The 16,765-nt window shown below is 43.4% G+C and overlaps 1 protein-coding gene and 1 pseudogene across 2 annotated transcripts in view; both read left to right on the top strand.

The window, feature by feature from the left end:
• DPYD (dihydropyrimidine dehydrogenase) overlaps positions 1–16,765 on the top strand; it is a 3,539,101-nt gene that overhangs the window by 598,132 nt on the left and 2,924,204 nt on the right. The gene's annotated exons all lie outside the window — the stretch shown is intronic.
• Positions 9,197–16,765, top strand: part of LOC146833941 (BTB/POZ domain-containing protein KCTD21-like) — a 30,257-nt pseudogene continuing 22,688 nt past the window's right edge.

Genomic DNA, 16,765 nt, shown 5'->3' with positions numbered 1-16,765 from the left:
TCGCTCAGGTTGTCGAGGTGGAAGTTGAGGTCTCAGATGAGTATGTCTTCCATGGAGGTGATGGCGTAGGGCGCAATGAGGTCAGCAATGGTAGTTGTGAACGCGGTTTGGGGTCCGGGAGGTCTGGAGGTGAGGGTGCCTCATAGGGTCATTCTGGAACTGGTCTGGATCTGGAAGTGGAGGTGTTCAGTGGTGGGCGGGCCGACGCTCGAGCTGGAGGTGGTGAGACGGAGGGAGCTCTTGTGTGCAATGGCTGGTCCTCCTCTTGGGCAGTTGGGTCAGTCCTTCCTCTGGATCTTGTATCTCTGAGGGATGGCGGTGGCGATGTCTGGGGCAGAGTTGGCGTTGGTCTGGGTTTTCGTGAAGAAGGCGATGTCTGGCTAGAGGGTGTTGAGGAGGTCCCAGCATGTGTGTACAGTGAGTGCAAGTTGAGGAGGATGCACTTCAGGGCTCTGGTGGTGCTAACGTCTCGCATGGGTGTGGCGGTCATGGGGGTGAGGAGGGTTGTGAAGGATTGTCGGCTGTGTCAGCAGGAGAACTGGCTGACGGTTGAGTGCAAGGAGGTTAGCTGAGTTGTAGCAGTGGGTGGCCGGAGGGCCAGGGTACCTGGTGCTGGTCACGGTAGGGTGGCAGACAGTTGCAGATATGCTTGCCTTTAATGCGCCTTCGGTGCACCAGCGGTGCAGCCGCACATCGGCTGCCATTAAATAGGGAAGGGGGAGGGAAGGGCAGATGCGAGACGGGAACCAGCAGGGGGGAGGGTCCGCAGGGCAGTAATGGCAGGAAAGAACCAAGCACAGAGGACACAACAGGAAAAGAGGAAAAAGAGGAAAAACAGAAAAAAAGAACAATAACAAGGCACAATAACAAAAAGTAATCAAGCACAGAACAAAATGGGCACAAACACAGAGACAGACAGAGGGCCTCGAACACCTACGAGCGGAGGTGAGACAGGGTCAGCGCCAAAACGATGGAGCTGCTGGGGGAGAAAGCAGGTCTCTGACCAGGAGGTCAGAGGTCTTGCTCTCACTCCCTCGCAGCGGCCGCCAATAAATAAGGAATGGGGAGGGAAGCGCGGCTGGGAGGTGGGAGCGTGAACTGGCAGGGGGGAGGGGCCACAGGGGAAGCAGCGGTGGGAAAGAACCAGGCACAGAGGCCACAACAGGAAAAAAGGCACAAAAGAGGAAAAAGAGGAAAAACAGAAACAAGGCACAATAACCAATAGTAATCGAGGACAGACCAAAACAGGCACAAACACAGAGACAAGGAGAGGGCCTTGAACAACTATGAGCTGAGGTGAGGCGGGGTCAGCGGCAGTGGCACAACAATGGAGCTGCTGGGGCAGAGAGCAGGTCTCTGACCAGGAGGTCAGAGGTCTTGCTCACACTCCCTCGCAGCTGCTGCCATTAAATAGAGAAGGTGGGAGGGAAGCGCAGCTGGGAGGCAGGAAGCGGTGGGGGGAGGGGCCACGGGGGCAGAAGCGGCGGGAAAGAACAGGGCACGGAGGACACAACAGGAAAACATACACAAAAAAGGAAAAACAGAAAAAGGGACAATAACAAAAACTATAACAAACAGCAATCAATGACAGAACAAAACGGGCACAAACACAGAGACCGACAGAGGGCCTTGAACACCTACGACCAGTGGTGAGGCAGGGTCAGTGGCAGTGGCACAACAGAGGAGCTGCTGGGGGAGAGAGCAGGTCTCTGACCAGGAGGTCAGAGGTCTTGGTCGTGTGCAGTTAAGGAAGAAAAATGCTGCTGATGAGACGCAATCTGAAACTTAACCTCTGAGAGAGATCTTGTTGAGAATTCCTGGAATCAAGGCTAATGCACCTCTGTCATTGGCTGTGCCTTTTCCGCCAAGGTCAAATGGCTTACGGACTCTCATTTTGGAAGACATCGAATTCCCTTGTTTTGGAGCACCACAGTTTCCTCAAGAGATTGCAGCATTGAGAGCTGAACTGTTACGAGTCATTGAGGAGATTGACTCTGATCTAATAAGGGATGTAAATTGAATTCTTGATCTGTAAATGAGTTGCTTGAAAGAACATAACCTAGGCCCGAGTGGAAGAGGATTAAAATTTGGGATTTTCAGTTAGGAGAAGATAGAGGGCTAGGGAAGTCTTCCAAACTGTGTAAATATTGTGAAAAAGACTGTTGAAAAGAACTTTAAAGACTTTAAAGAAAAGGTATCTTAAAAACTTTGTTGCACATTAATACGAGGCGGAGTGAAGAGACTCTGTCTGCTGATCCTCTCATAAGCTGTAGTCACCTTTGGAAATGGAGTCTGAAAATTTGAATCTTAGGGTTAAAGGTTTTATAGGTACACTTGTTGTAGGAGTAATAATAGTCATATATGTAGTCATCACCGAGTCAATTCTAGGTGCACACAAGATTGAGGAACATGGAGTAGGGGTACATGGGACATCTAAACCTACCACTGCTGCCTCAAAGGAGAGTATATTAGGATCTGAAAAAGGCTTAATGTAAAAGTTACTTACCTTCGGTAACGTAATATCTGGTGGAGACACAGTCTAGCTGCAGATTCCTTAACTTTTTAGTTCTCCCCAGGCCCCAGTCTGGATCTGGAAATTTTTCTGCAGTACTTCTACGCGCCTGAAGACAGTATCATACAGCTCCGTGATGTCGTTGAATCCGGTCATGATGTCAGTGGATTCATAAAAGGTCCCTCCAGTGCTCAGATGTTAGTTTCATCTGTAAAACGTTTTGCACCAGAACACGGAGCCACTACAGAAACTGGTTGCGGAATCAATGTACCAAAAAGATCAAAAATCTTTAATACATTAATAAAGAAGAAACATCAAATACCATACATGGATTATAAAGAAAACCCTAAAGAATCAGCGAAGCACAGGGCTACATGAAACCCTGTATCCTGGTGAATATCCATCATGTAAATAAAGAAAACCTTACACTATAGACCATCCATCAATGGTAATGAATGGCATGGCAATAGCAAAACTACACCTATAAAAACAACACCAAGCTGTTTATTGAATCACACTATTACATGACAATGTGATGGTGCCAATACAAGGTGTGATAATACCAAAGACTTCGAGAGAAAGAATAAATCAATCAATACTGCTCACTGGTGTCTGATCCAGTATGAAAGAGGAGACACCCCCCACCCTACCAACCACACACATTTGGAAATGGATGGAACGGCAATATCTACACAAAACCTATTTGGCCAGGTCAAGTGTTCTGTTGAGTCCAAACATAAGTTGAGGCAGTAATCACCAGTATATAAAACCAGTACTGAAAAATGGTCTGACCCTTACCTCATAGGTCGTTCACAGAGTGGGGAGGATGGGCATGGCATTAAGGAAACTGCGGCTAAACTTTGTCTCTACCAGATATTGCATTACTGAAGGTAAATAACTTTTGCATCTGATAGAAACATCATGCTGCAGATTTATTAACTTTTGAATTAAATACCATAGCTATACTCCCCTGGAGGAGGCTCTGCGAATGAATCCTATGAAAGTTTTCAAAGAGAACCAGCCAATCATAACTAACAACTGACCAAATGTACATAGGAATACCAGAACAAGAGCTTGTTTCTTAATAGAATCCATGATCAATGTCACAGAACATTTAAATAATAAACAACCCTACAGGCCCGAAAGAAACAGGCTTTGAGGGAAATTGGAAAAAAACCCTAAAGAACCATCTGTCAGTTATCAGATAGTATCCTCTATACCTCAGGGTAAAGAGAACTTGTTGACCAAAAGGGAAAAGTACAAGACAAAAGTCATGCAATCCGCATTGTCCACGACAATAAAGAAATAGCAGAGAAAGAAATATCCTGATAAAATCCAAAAGAAGGACTCTCAGAACTCATTCCCATTATACCAAGATGAATGAACATCAAAAGAAAGATGAACAATAATCCCTCCATGGTATAACATTTTTTGTTTCAACATAATGACCATTCGAAGGTCACGTATTGCACTGTAAAGAAGCTAAAATGACACCAAACAGTTTTGAATCTTATATAGACATACATCAATTATGCCAGTTCTATAAACTTTTGCCACAAAGATGTATATATGGATATATGTATATAAATATATAAATATTCATAAATGTGTCACCAGAGACTCTGAGTGGCCCGACAACCCACAGAATTTCACTGGCCAATATGAACTGCCGAACCGCAAGAATTTACAAAGCTTGACCCCGCACGGCCTTCAGTGCCATGGTCCGACAGTCTGAACATGACTTCGAGCCAAGAACACGCTCGAAGTACCAAGGCAAGAAAGAAAAAAGAAGCTACCACATCCCACCTTAAAACCTCTGTCTGTTCTCTTTTTTTTTTCTATTTGAATTTAACATCAAATATGTGTAATACATATGCAACAGCCATGTGTACTCTGTATACCTAATCGCTAACTAGAACTTGGATATCAGTTCAAAAGTGTTTTACAATATTATTAAAAATAGAAACGCACCTATTAGTGCGCTACAAAAATATATCATAAAGGAAAATCGAAACATCAAAAAGAAATCATACATAAAATGAATCCTTGTCTGCAACAAGCACATACAACCGCACTTGTGATACCAAACAAAATTTGCTCATAAGTCCAACAAGGATATATATATAAATATAGAGATATAGATATAGATATATATATCCAATCCAACTTCCGTAGTACCAGCCGGTACCACCAAAGACACGGACACGTTTTTCGCTGGTGCAAAATAGTGCTCAATTTATTTTCAAACAAACATAGTTCGGTTTAGTCCAGACGCGTTTCGACCGTCAAAGCGGTCTTGATCACATGACTACTCTTTACTGAACGTGACAATTTATAGGTGCAAGATACCCAATTACGTAACCGGAATCCTATAGACATAGAAGACACACTCGTTTTGGCCACCACTTCAAAACCTGCAAAACTTTATACAGATAAATGTGATGTAAAATTTGCATAGCTCATCCAGATACATTAACCAAGTTCATATATGGCGTTTAGATCGTAGGCAAATATATGATTGTTAAACACTTACTTGAAGCATAGTATTGCGCATATAACGCTAGCAAATGACTTAACTCAATCATTTTATCTTGCCTGCGCTACGACTATTCACATGTAGTATATTTTTTGTCACTATATATCCCTCTATTGGGAGCATTCCCCTCCGGGTTTAGTGCAAATAACGTATATTATGTGCAAACAAAGCAAGGTATTGATATCTGTGCAAATACAGCAAAATTGTGCAAATACGCAATCTAATGTGCAAATATGCAGATATATTAATCATTGCCCTAAGAACATCATTGATAAAAACTTGATTTAAAAGAGTCTGGATAGCTATATAAAATTCGATGCCACGCTATGTCTCTATTAGGAAATACGCTGGGTATATAAAAAAAATTTTTTTAGATTGAAACATTTAAAAATTTGACCGTGCTCAACTAGAGGACAGCTGCTTTCCAAACTATTTATATCATTATGTGGGAACCTATACATACAATAATACAATTGAAACCTAAAATACATCCTTATATTCAGACAGTTTCCATATTCAAAGATGCGGTAATCAAAAGCTCACATACCCCATAAGTAAATCTCCACAACATGCAAAAATTCAAGACAAGTTAAAATCTATGTAAATAATACAGTGACTTCTAATGGTATACAAGTCTATGTTTCATATTAACTGCAGCTATGAGCGTGTTTATAAAAAGTGATGTAAATCCTCTCCATTATTCAAGCCTCCTGGAATGCGTCTATCCAACTCAACTATGTATTTTGATTCTAACTGTCTCAGGAGTTTTTCCCGGTTGCCCCCTCTTTTTGATTTTGGTACTGAATCGATAATAAAATATTTCAAACAACTGAGATCATTGTTGTGGCAGGCTTTAAAATGTCTTGCTACCGGGTAAGTTGGATCGGAATTTACTATAGCTCTTAGATGTTGTAAAATTCGGGTAAATGCTTGCAGCTTAGTGCTTCCTACATACTTCAGATTGCATGTACATTGTAATACATATACCACATGGTCAGTGCGACAAGTATAATGTCCTTTCAGAGATCTAGGTACCTCACTGAAAGGTGTGGTATATTGGTTGGTGTTAACTCCAAACTTACATGCTCTGCATGAAGAGCATTTAAAAAACCCTTTTGAAGGGTTAAGCCAATTACCACTGGATGAAATTTCAGGACTGTTGGATACCAGTTCATCCCTCATTGAAAATGCTCTTCTGTATGTAATGGTTGGATTCATGGGCAGCACTGCTTTAAGAGTGGGATCCGTTAATACAATGGGCCACTCCTTACGAATAATACTTTCGATTTTTTTGGCCTGTCTCATATAGGTGGTAATCAGTCTTATTTCATTTTCTGTTTTATCATTAACTTGGATACTGGTTGGAACTGGGATTGCTTGATTTGTTTTGTTATTAGGTACAAGTAAATCATTTCTATTTTTGAGGTTCGCCTTTTTCATTGCTATATTTAATTTCTTTTCCTCATATCCTCGTGCCAATAGCCTATTTTTAGCTTCCATCTGATGTTTTGTCACGTGCCGCTATGTTGCTACAAGCTCTATGAATTCGTAGAAATTCTCCATACGGTATACTGTTAATGGTGTGGAACGGATGGAAACTCTCTGCATGCAACACTGTATTGCCAGATGTGCTCTTACGAAATAGACATGTATCTAAAATCCCTTCTTTCAAATTCACAGTTACATCTAAGAAGTTCACACTAATAGTGCTCACTTCTGCAGTAAACTCTAAATTAAGATCATTATCATTGATGCTATTGACGAAGCTTAATGCCTCCTTCTCAGTTCCTTTCCAAATGACGAAAACATCGTCAATATACCGCCACCATGATATAATATTTGTAGACCACTGTTCAGCATGGCGGGCCATGAGGACATGCTTCTCCCACCAGCCAACATGCAAACATGCATAGCTGGGAGAAAAACATGCCCCCATAGCCACGCCTCTCATTGTTAAATTGAAACATATTGTTGCATAGACATTTACGGATCATATTTAAAAGCATAACATTGTGATTATAAAATTCAATGCTCCTTTCACCCAGGAAATACTCTACAGCTCTAAGTCCATCCATGTGGGCTATACTAGTGTACAGCGCTGTAATGTCCATAGTCAATAAAATATCATCAGGGGACAAGACCAGATGGTTGAGTTTGTGTAAAAAATCTGTAGTGTCTCTTATATAACTTGGTAGTGCAACTACTAGGTCTTGTAAAAAATAATCAATGTATTTGGAGGTGTTCTCAAACATACTGTTGATTGCTGACACTATGGGACGACCTGGTATAGGCATAGTTCCCTTATGTACTTTAGGGATAAAATAAATGCTTGGTAGTACTGGATATTCTTTATATAGAAATTTCAATTCTTCATTAGTCAACAGACCCTCTTTGCACCATGCATGTAGCTCATCTTTGTACTGCTTATGTGTTGTAGAAATGAGAGCTTTGGGGATCCTACGATATCAATCAGTATTGTTTAAATGTCTATAGGCTTCCTCCTTATATTCTTTTTTACCCCATAGGACCACATTACCACCTTTGTCCGATTTGTTGATAATAATGTTGTTGTTCTTTTTTAATTTGGACATTAATTTAAAATAATCTGTGGATTTCTGTATAGGTATTTTATATCTTGCTTGGGTCTGACGTTGTAACTTTTTCAATTCATCCGTAATGCGTTCACTGAATACATCAATTGCATCACGCGGCATAGTTGGCATAAAAGTGGATACTGGTTTAAAAGGGCTTTTACATGGCTTGGAGATGTTAATTCCTTGGTTGTCTGCCACTTCTTGTGTATATAGATATAGATATATATATTATCTACTGATGGTCCCCAGTAGATAGTTATAGTTAGAACCTAGTTTCCATAGAAAAACATTTTTTGATGTGCTTATAACTTTGGCGTCGCTTGACGAATCTTTACGAAAGTTTCCAAAAAGTTCCTCTTTTCATATCAGCTCCTATCTTGAAAGTTTGGAGGTAATTTGTCAAGGGGGCTGAGAAAAAAGGGGGGTCCCAAAACGTTTTTTCCATGCAATTTCCATAGGAAACTTTGGACAAGGCTACAGGTCAAACTGCTGAACGGAATTACGCCAAATTTGACAGGGAGAAAGGTATTGGTCTAGAAAGCACGCTTCTGTTGAAATTGTGTTTATCCGTTCAGTAGTTTTTGAGATATTAAAGGAAAGAAATATATATATTACTGGGCGGAGCACGAGCTTTCCTCTGATTGGCTGCTAACACTTCAAACCAGGAAGTGTTAGCAGCCATCTTGTTCCGCGCATCATATCGGGGATGAGAAAAAGAGGGTAAATGTGCTGCTGGGGATAACTTACTATATAAATAAAGAGCCCTGAACTGCCCGGGGCTGAGCTGCTCCTGGAAACAGGGATCGAGAGCCCTGCTACCCTCCACCCGGCTGTGAAACGCTTCCCTGGCTACTGGGTGAAGACACAAACAGACGGGCAGCTCCTCCCAGCCACCTGCCGCTGCCCAGGCCTGTGTACATGTGTGTGTCGACGTGTCTCCTCCCCCAGGCCCGGCCCCCATAATCTCTCTTCGGATGCCTCACCCCAACAATAGAATCCACTGGCGCAGGCTGGCACACTCCAGGGAGGAGCATGGAAAGGTCGCGGTGCCTGGGTGGAGGCGCACCTGCAGGGGCACAGGAGCCCTGCCCACTTCCTGGAAGGAAGGCAGCCTCCGTCTGCCGGGAGGAACCTTAATTTAAACCAGGATTAAGGCAGCCGAGCCGGCACTCTCAGCCGGAATTCACGACTTTGTGTGCTTCACATAAAACCACCAGCCTCCTCCCAGAAGCCGGGAGAACCCTTGTTTATTTACTTCCTGCCGGAGGGGCCCGTGGACGTGCCAGAGCGCCTAGAACCCTGCCGAGCTGCGCCTCGAAGCCCTCTTGGCTTCCTTCAGCCTCCTTCCAGGAGTGGGAGCATCCGTGTTTATTCACTTCCTGCCGGAGGGGGCTGAGGGGCCCGTGGAGGTGCCAGAGCGCCTGGGAGCCCTGCCGAGCTGTGCCTTGAAGCGCTCTTGGCTTCCTTCCTGGAGCGCTGGTAAGAGCCTCTCTTGGTGCTTTGCCAAGTGCCCTTTTCACCCTGCTGGGCCTGAAGCGCACGGAGAGAGGTGAGATGCGAGACCAGGACCCGGACCCGGACAAAAGGGGGGTGCCTTTTGGGGGCCCGGTGACTCTGAACATGGGAGACAAGCAGTACAGCACCACCCTGGAGACCCTGACCCGCTTCCCGGACTCCATGCTGGGGGCCATGTTCCGAGGCCCGTGCAGAGGGATGAGTCCGGTGCCTTCTTCATCGACCCCGATGGCAAGGTCTTCCGGCATGTGCTGAACTTCCTGCGCTTCGACCGGCTGGACCTGCCCAAGGGGTACCGGGAGTTGGCTCTGCTGGAGTGGGAGGTGGACTTCTACCTGCTCTGGCCCCTGATGGAGGAGATCAAGCAGGGGCGCGAGGAGGAGAGGGCAGCTCTCACCAATGCCATCCTGTACGTGGATGTGGTGTGCCAGCAGCACCTGCTAAACTTCACCATCAGGAAGGGCTCCCAGAACCATGACCTGTCCCCAGGGCCCAAAAAAAGGAGAAAGAAGGGGGGCCACACAGCCCCCCTCCCAGCAACACTCTGCAAACGCGCCCTGTGGTGGGTTTTAAGTTGGGGAATTAAGTCCCCTTCAATACTGGTGTTCCCTGGGGGCTAACTAGCCCACCAGGAACATCCAGTATGCGCCACAGGGCTGCCTTGCAGAGAGATGTTCTGAGGCCACGCCCCTTTTTTCACCTCTCTGCAACGCAGCTCTGTGGCGCTTACTTGAGGTACCTGGTGGGCTAGTTGGATCCCAGGGACCCACAGGACTCAAGGGGATTTAATCCCCCAATTTACAACGCACCAGGGGGCGTGTTTGCACAGTGGTGCAGGGAGGGGATGTGGTGGTCCAAGGCCACGCCCCCTTTTTACACAACTCGGCAAAGCAGCTCTGAGGTGCTTACTGGAGGTACCTGGTGGGCTAGTTGGCCCTCAGGGACCCTCAGGATTCAAGGAGACTTAATCACCCAACTTAAAATGCACCACAGGTCGCATTTGCACACTTGTCACATCAGGCCCCCCCCCTCCCTGCACCACAGTGCAAACACACCCTGTGGCACGTTTTAAGTTGTGAGATTAATTCCCCTTTAATCATGAGGGTCCCTGGGGGCCAAGTAGTCCACCAGGTACCTCTTGTAAACACCACAGGGCTGTGTTGCAGAGAGGTGCTCCAATGCCACGCACCTTTTTACACCACTCTGCAAACGCAGCTTCTGGTGCACTGCTGGTGGGGTGATGAGGTCCTCTTGTGTCCTGGGGACCTCAAAATACAAGTGGACTTCATGCTCTGAGCAGCAGTGCGCCAGAAGCCGTGTTTGCAGAGTGGTGTAAAAAGGGGCATGGCCTCAGAACATCTCTCTGAAACGCAGTTCTGTGGTGCTTACTGGATGTACCTGGTGGGCTTCTTGGCCACCAGGGACCTTCAGGATTAAAGGGGACTTAATAGGGATGTCATAGTTAGAAATTAGTATTTACAAAACCATTGAAATTCACTGAAAAAACCACAGGTTTCAGGTACGTTATGGTTAGAAATTTTCATTTGAAAAACCTTTGAAATTCACTGAAAAAACCATAGGTTTTACAGACGTTATAGTTAGAAATTAGCATTTAAAAAACCTTTGAAATTCACTGAAAAAACCATAGGTTTCAGGGACGTCATAGTTAGTTGGACATTTCACTCATACAGAACCAGAGAAATCCCACCGTTATAGTTAGTTCAGCTAACTATAACTCATGCCCCCGCAATGCACTGCTGATGACATCACATATTACATCATTCATGACATGGTCAGTGACATCACTGATGACATCTCAAATGACATCACTGATGACATCACTGATGCCATCATCGAGTGACTGTGTGTTTCTGTAAAGTTTAAATTTGTTTTATATATATGCCAAGCTGCATTGAAGAATGAGTGGTTGTATAAGTGTCTGTATGGAGGATTTACTAGGTACGTGACTGACTGTATAAGTGAGTGATTAATCGTGTCTTACTGAATGCATGGGTTAGTGACTAAACTGTGTGAAAGTCTGTATCAGTCTGTCTGTTGTTGTGTAAGCTGCTGCATGGGTTGGTGACTAGCTGCATGAGTGTCTATATAAGTTATTGATTACTTGCCTGAGTATTTGTATGGTTGTCTGAGTATGTGTGGGTGGGAGGTGTGTGACTCTGTGCATAGTTGTTTGAGTGGTTGATTCACTTTGTGTATGGGTTCAAGAGTGCATGTGGAAACAGCTGTATGTGTTGGTAAGTGTGTGTATGGGTGTGTTGGTGAGTGAATGGATGTTTCAGTGGTACATGTGCAAGTAACTACATATGTAAAAGGCAGTATATGTGAGTGATGGTGTATATAAATAACTATATGTGAGAGTCAGTAATTGTGAGAGTGACTGCATGGATGAGTGTGTATTTGTGTCAGTGATTCTATAACAGAGTAATTGTGTGTTAGTATCTGTATGAATAAGTGAGCTGGTGTCTGTATAACTGTATAGGTTAGTAAATGTAAGTATGATTGATTCTTTGCATGACTGACTAGCTGTGTGAGTAACCCAGGATATGTGGCAGTGTGTGAGTGTCTGTATAGGTGTATGAGTGCATATGATAGTGTTGTATTGATGAGTGACTGCATGTATGACTGACTGTATGGGTGAATGAGTGGCTGTGTGTGGAGTTCTACGAACCAGTCAGTGTGTATTTAGTAACTGGTATTGATGTGTCTATTTTTTCGAAAATGGTAGTCTGTATTTTAAAATGGGTGTATCAAAGGTTGTATTCAGGTGTGAGGAGGTGCATCAGATTTTGACGTGGATGATGTCATCAGTGATGTCGTCAGTGATGTAATTTGAGATGTCATCAGTGATGTCATCAGTGATGTCACTGACCATGTCATGAATGATGTAATATGTGACGTCATCAGCAGAGCATTAGCTTAACTAACTTTTATGGTGGAATTTCTCTGGTTTTTCTATGAGTGAAATGTGCAACTAAGTATAACGTCCCTGAAACCTATGGTTTTTTCAGTGAAAATATATATATATACATATTTATATATCACATGCACGTCTTCAAAAAGCAATGGCCATGATTTCTCAAGGACTGCTAAGCACAGGGAAAATTACATACATCTCCAAAAACACAGATAATACTGGATGCAAAAAAACATTGTAGGAGAATACTAGAAGAGCTTTCTATCAAGCCTAAAAGCTCCTACCATGAAATGTATGACCGAAAACAGACAACTGTTTCAGGCACTGCCTATCAGACAGCTTAGGATATATAGTTCACACCACCATGTTCCCAAAATTAAACAAAGGAATTACTATACCATCCCACAAAGGAGGAGGCCACTAACCTGTGTATTCCAAAGAATACAATCAAGACAAATTTTCTGCCTGTGTAAATAATCCAACAGTGCTGATCGTCACTGATATAAATAACGCTTACATGAAACACTGGCCTCACAAAATGTAATACAATGGTACATTAGGTACAAAACATATTCAATTTATTCAATAAATATCACATTACAATTATTTGAAAACAAGATCTATAATACACAATAAATAACCCAAGCGCATCCTACGCCACACACACTAGTGTTTATACAAGCAAGTACATACCCACACATCCTCATACGTTCTGTAAAAATAAGGGTTCAATACTCTCATTATGTCAACATGAAGCTAGACCACCCCTAATTTTTGACATGTAACAATTGGTACTCTGTCAGGTCCACAAAGATAGAATCAGTTATCCAATTCAAGAATTGATCAATAAATAGGCAAAGGGTGGATAATTCAATTCATGGTTGATTAGCTCAAAAAGCACAATTTCCAGATAACATGTTGATGAATCTTGGGAGGGGAAAAAACAGGTTGACATAGAAGCTCCAGCGCCAACGTGTGTTTTGGTGGGTGACCCCGGTGTGGGTCTCACCTTCTTCAGGACGTAATAGTCAAATACAAGCAAGGGAGGAAGCGCCTGGTAAAAACCAGAAGGATGGCAGCTAATGTCACTGGTAACTGAACGAAGAAAGAGACTCATGGCCAGAGCCGCAAAGGTGAGTAGATGGAACCCATGGAGTGGGGTAGAAATAATATGCTATTCAAAGGAGAAAACCATCAAGTCCTGCAATGGAGGGTCTAGGGACACAGATGCTTCCAAAGTCAAAATAAATGGCCCTCTAGAGGATAGGATAGGGCACATGCGTAGGCTAAAATTTGTACATCAGATACTGAAGAACCCATGGATAAAGGGTCAAGAGGCCCACACCCCTTCCAGTGCCTCCGGCTGTAACGGTCATCCGTCGCCGTGATAATAGGATTCCAAACCCTGTCCAGCGCCTCCGGCTGGTACGGGCGTCCGTCGCCGTGATAACGGGATTCCCCAACAGCAGAACTGCACTCATTACTTTGGCTCAAAAATACCAGAGGGTCGTCTAAATAAAACAGAACCCCTAAAGGGCAACACAAGAGGGAAAGAAAGACTATTAGATCACAACAATAGCCCTTAAAAGACTAAGCTGTATAGCCGAGAGATGTCCACACAAGACTCACAGAAAAATATTTAATAGTAAACTAATAGACTATGAAAGTAGTGCACTGAAAGAGCTATACAATAGCAAACCAATACTCCATTTAGAGTAAGACATATACCCCTCAAAAAAGGGTATGAACTCTTGAGACCAAGCACCTTAGCAGAGTAAAAAAAAAAATAAGAACTAACCAGCTGCATATCTGCAAAGACAATCCGGTGATTAAAATGGTCAAATCTGGAGTCAGACACTCTCGCCGTAAGAAGGAAGTAGTGCTTAACACTTCAATACCACAAAGTGCAACAACAGCAGGGGCAGGATTTAAATCCTTAAACCTAAAGATGCACAACCGTGGCTATATAAAAGATAAGCAAAAAACCTCATAAGGTCAAACTACAAGTGACTAGCTATGAGGCGTTGTATCGCGGAATCTGTATGGCAGTCAAATAAATAAACACCATCAAAGGACATGTCTTTCATGCTCTTCTGAACATTGTCGTGGAAATTCGACTCACGCAACCAAGCATGTTACCAGTATTATATGTAATCTTGAATGGTTGTAGATATATATATATATATATATATATATATATATATATATATATATATATATATATATATATATGTTGTTTTTATGTTTGCAGCCCTGATGAAGCCTTTTTCAAGGTGAAACATGTTGGCTGCGTTATTGTGAGAAGGAAACATTAATACAATAAAGCAAAACAGTTAACTCACCAACCAAGACTTTCAACCATCTACTTACTTAATTTTTCAATTTGCAATGTTCACTAACTGGTTGTGGTTGCCTCTCTTTCTGTAAACAATTCATGTTTATGTTTGGTCAATGAGCACCTGATCATTGAGGTGGGCAATGGTTTTGTGCAGTTTAGTATATGTGTCAAACTAAGGTAGTGCGGCTGTATAATCCCTGGCTGCTTTCTCGTCTAGTTCAATATTATCATTTACCCCTAACATGTGGCATTAGTTGTATTTTGCTCCTTAGCATGTATGGAAAAGGTCATTATGAGTATTATTTCTCAAATGATCATGTGGTACTCTCAGAAATTCCAGTTTATAATCATTTGAACATATATGAATATTATCAGCTAGAAGACAGATTGGGAAAATATTTCACACCCACAGTAACATTAGATACTGCTTATATGCACAGACATAACCTAGCCTACTTATTAATTGCACTCTTGGTAACAGGAACCGATAGAAATTGGCAGAGGTAGGTACCTTTGCCCAAATAGGGACCCTTGCATCTAGTCAGGATAAGGGGGATGCACTCGTAAAATAACCCCTGCTCACCCCCTTGGTATTTTTGTACGAGCACAGAGGCTTATCTCAGAGGCAGTGTATAACGTATTTGTGAACACATACAGTAATACAGTGAAAACTACACAGGGACACCATTCCAGTTTAGAAAAAAAAGTAATCTTTATCTAATCCTAAACAAGACCAAACTACAAAAATCTACAATACAGTATTAAAAATAAGGCGTTCAAATGGTAGAAATAGTTCAGTTCAATGCAAGTTGTAAATGCAACACTTTTCTAAAAAGTAACTTAGACACGCCATGCAAAACAAACAAAGTGGCCGCAGGGAAGGTGATGCATCGGTTCCTTACACTCTGAGAAGGTGATACGTTGATTCCTTACCCAAGGGGAGGATATGCGTTGGTTCCTTACCGGAGAGGAGGTGATGCATCGTTTTTTTACTGCGTGGGGAGTTGATGCATCTGTTTCTTGCTCCGGCCCCCAACGATGCGACAGTCTTGGCATCTAAATGCAATGTGCCGATCCGGTGCGTCGAGATCGGTGCGGTGATCTCAGACTTCGGAGATTGTTGCACCCGATGCGTCATGCAGCGATCTCTCGAGCCGCGACATGCGCTGCAACAGTTTCTTCGGCGATGCGTTAGAAACAGGTGCAGATGCAACACACGTCTACGATGTTGTGTCAATTTTCCAGCTCCAGCTACAAACATTCTCCAGAGTTCCTAAAGAGCAGCAGGCACCTCTATGGAGGTTGGAATTCCCAGCCAGGAAATTTAGGGGAGCTGGTGGTGAAGTCTTTGTGTCCCTGAGACTTCAGAACAGGAGGCAAGCTCAGTTTCAAGCCCATGGAGATCTTTTCTTCAAGTAGGTGACAAAGCAAACAGCAAAGTCATTTTCCTCCTTTCCTTGGTGGCAAGCAGCCACTGCAAGCCAACCCCAGACAGCAAGCAGCACAGGGGCAGTATTTCTCCTCAGCTTATCCGGCTCTTCACCTTGGCAAAGGTTCCTCTTGATTTCCTAGAAGTGATCTAAAAGTCTGGGGTCTGGGCCCCTCTTTTTATACCCCAAAATCCTTTGTTCTCTGAAGGCAGAGAGTGTCTCTAGCCAGCCAAAACCAGTTCTGTGGGGCACTTTGCAAGTGCACAACAACCTCCATTGTCAGTGTGAGCCCTGGCTCCAGACACACTACAGGGGGCCGGAGCCATCATTGTGGAAGGCAGATACAGACCAATTCAGGTGAAGGTGCTACTTCTCCCAGCACTCCAAATGCAGAACAGGCCTATTCAGCCCAGCCGTGACTCTTCAGACTTCTGGAGCCGCTGCCCTTCTCCAGTCTCTGTCATCCAAAAGCCAGACTTGCAATACACAAACCTAGCAGAGGCGCACTGGATGGTTAGGCAAGCAAATACCTACTTTCTAAAAGTGGTATTTTCAAACACAGAATTCAAAAATCACCCTCACTAAAAGATGCACTTTTTAACATTCTGAGTTCAGGCATACTAAACTTTTTTTCTATCTTGTTCCCATGGTCAGTTATGTTTATAATCTGTTATAAACAAACTCCCCATTCTGTCCTATGGGAACAGATAGCCTTGCAAAAATGAAAAACAACATTGGCAGTATTTCATTATCAGGACATGCCTCACACATCAGGGCATGTTCTACCTTTCACATATAATGCACCCTGCCCACAGGGGTACCTTAGGCCTACCTTAGGGGTGACTAATATGTCAAAAAGGGAAGGTTTAGGGACTGGCAAGTGTGTGCACTTGCTAAGTCGACAT

The sequence above is a fragment of the Triturus cristatus genome, chromosome 4_2 (assembly GCF_964204655.1).
Source record: "Triturus cristatus chromosome 4_2, aTriCri1.1, whole genome shotgun sequence".
NCBI classification, from domain to species: Eukaryota; Metazoa; Chordata; class Amphibia; order Caudata; family Salamandridae; genus Triturus; species Triturus cristatus.
The sequence above is the reverse complement of the archived record's forward strand: the minus strand, read 5'-3'. Positions and strand labels throughout refer to the sequence as shown.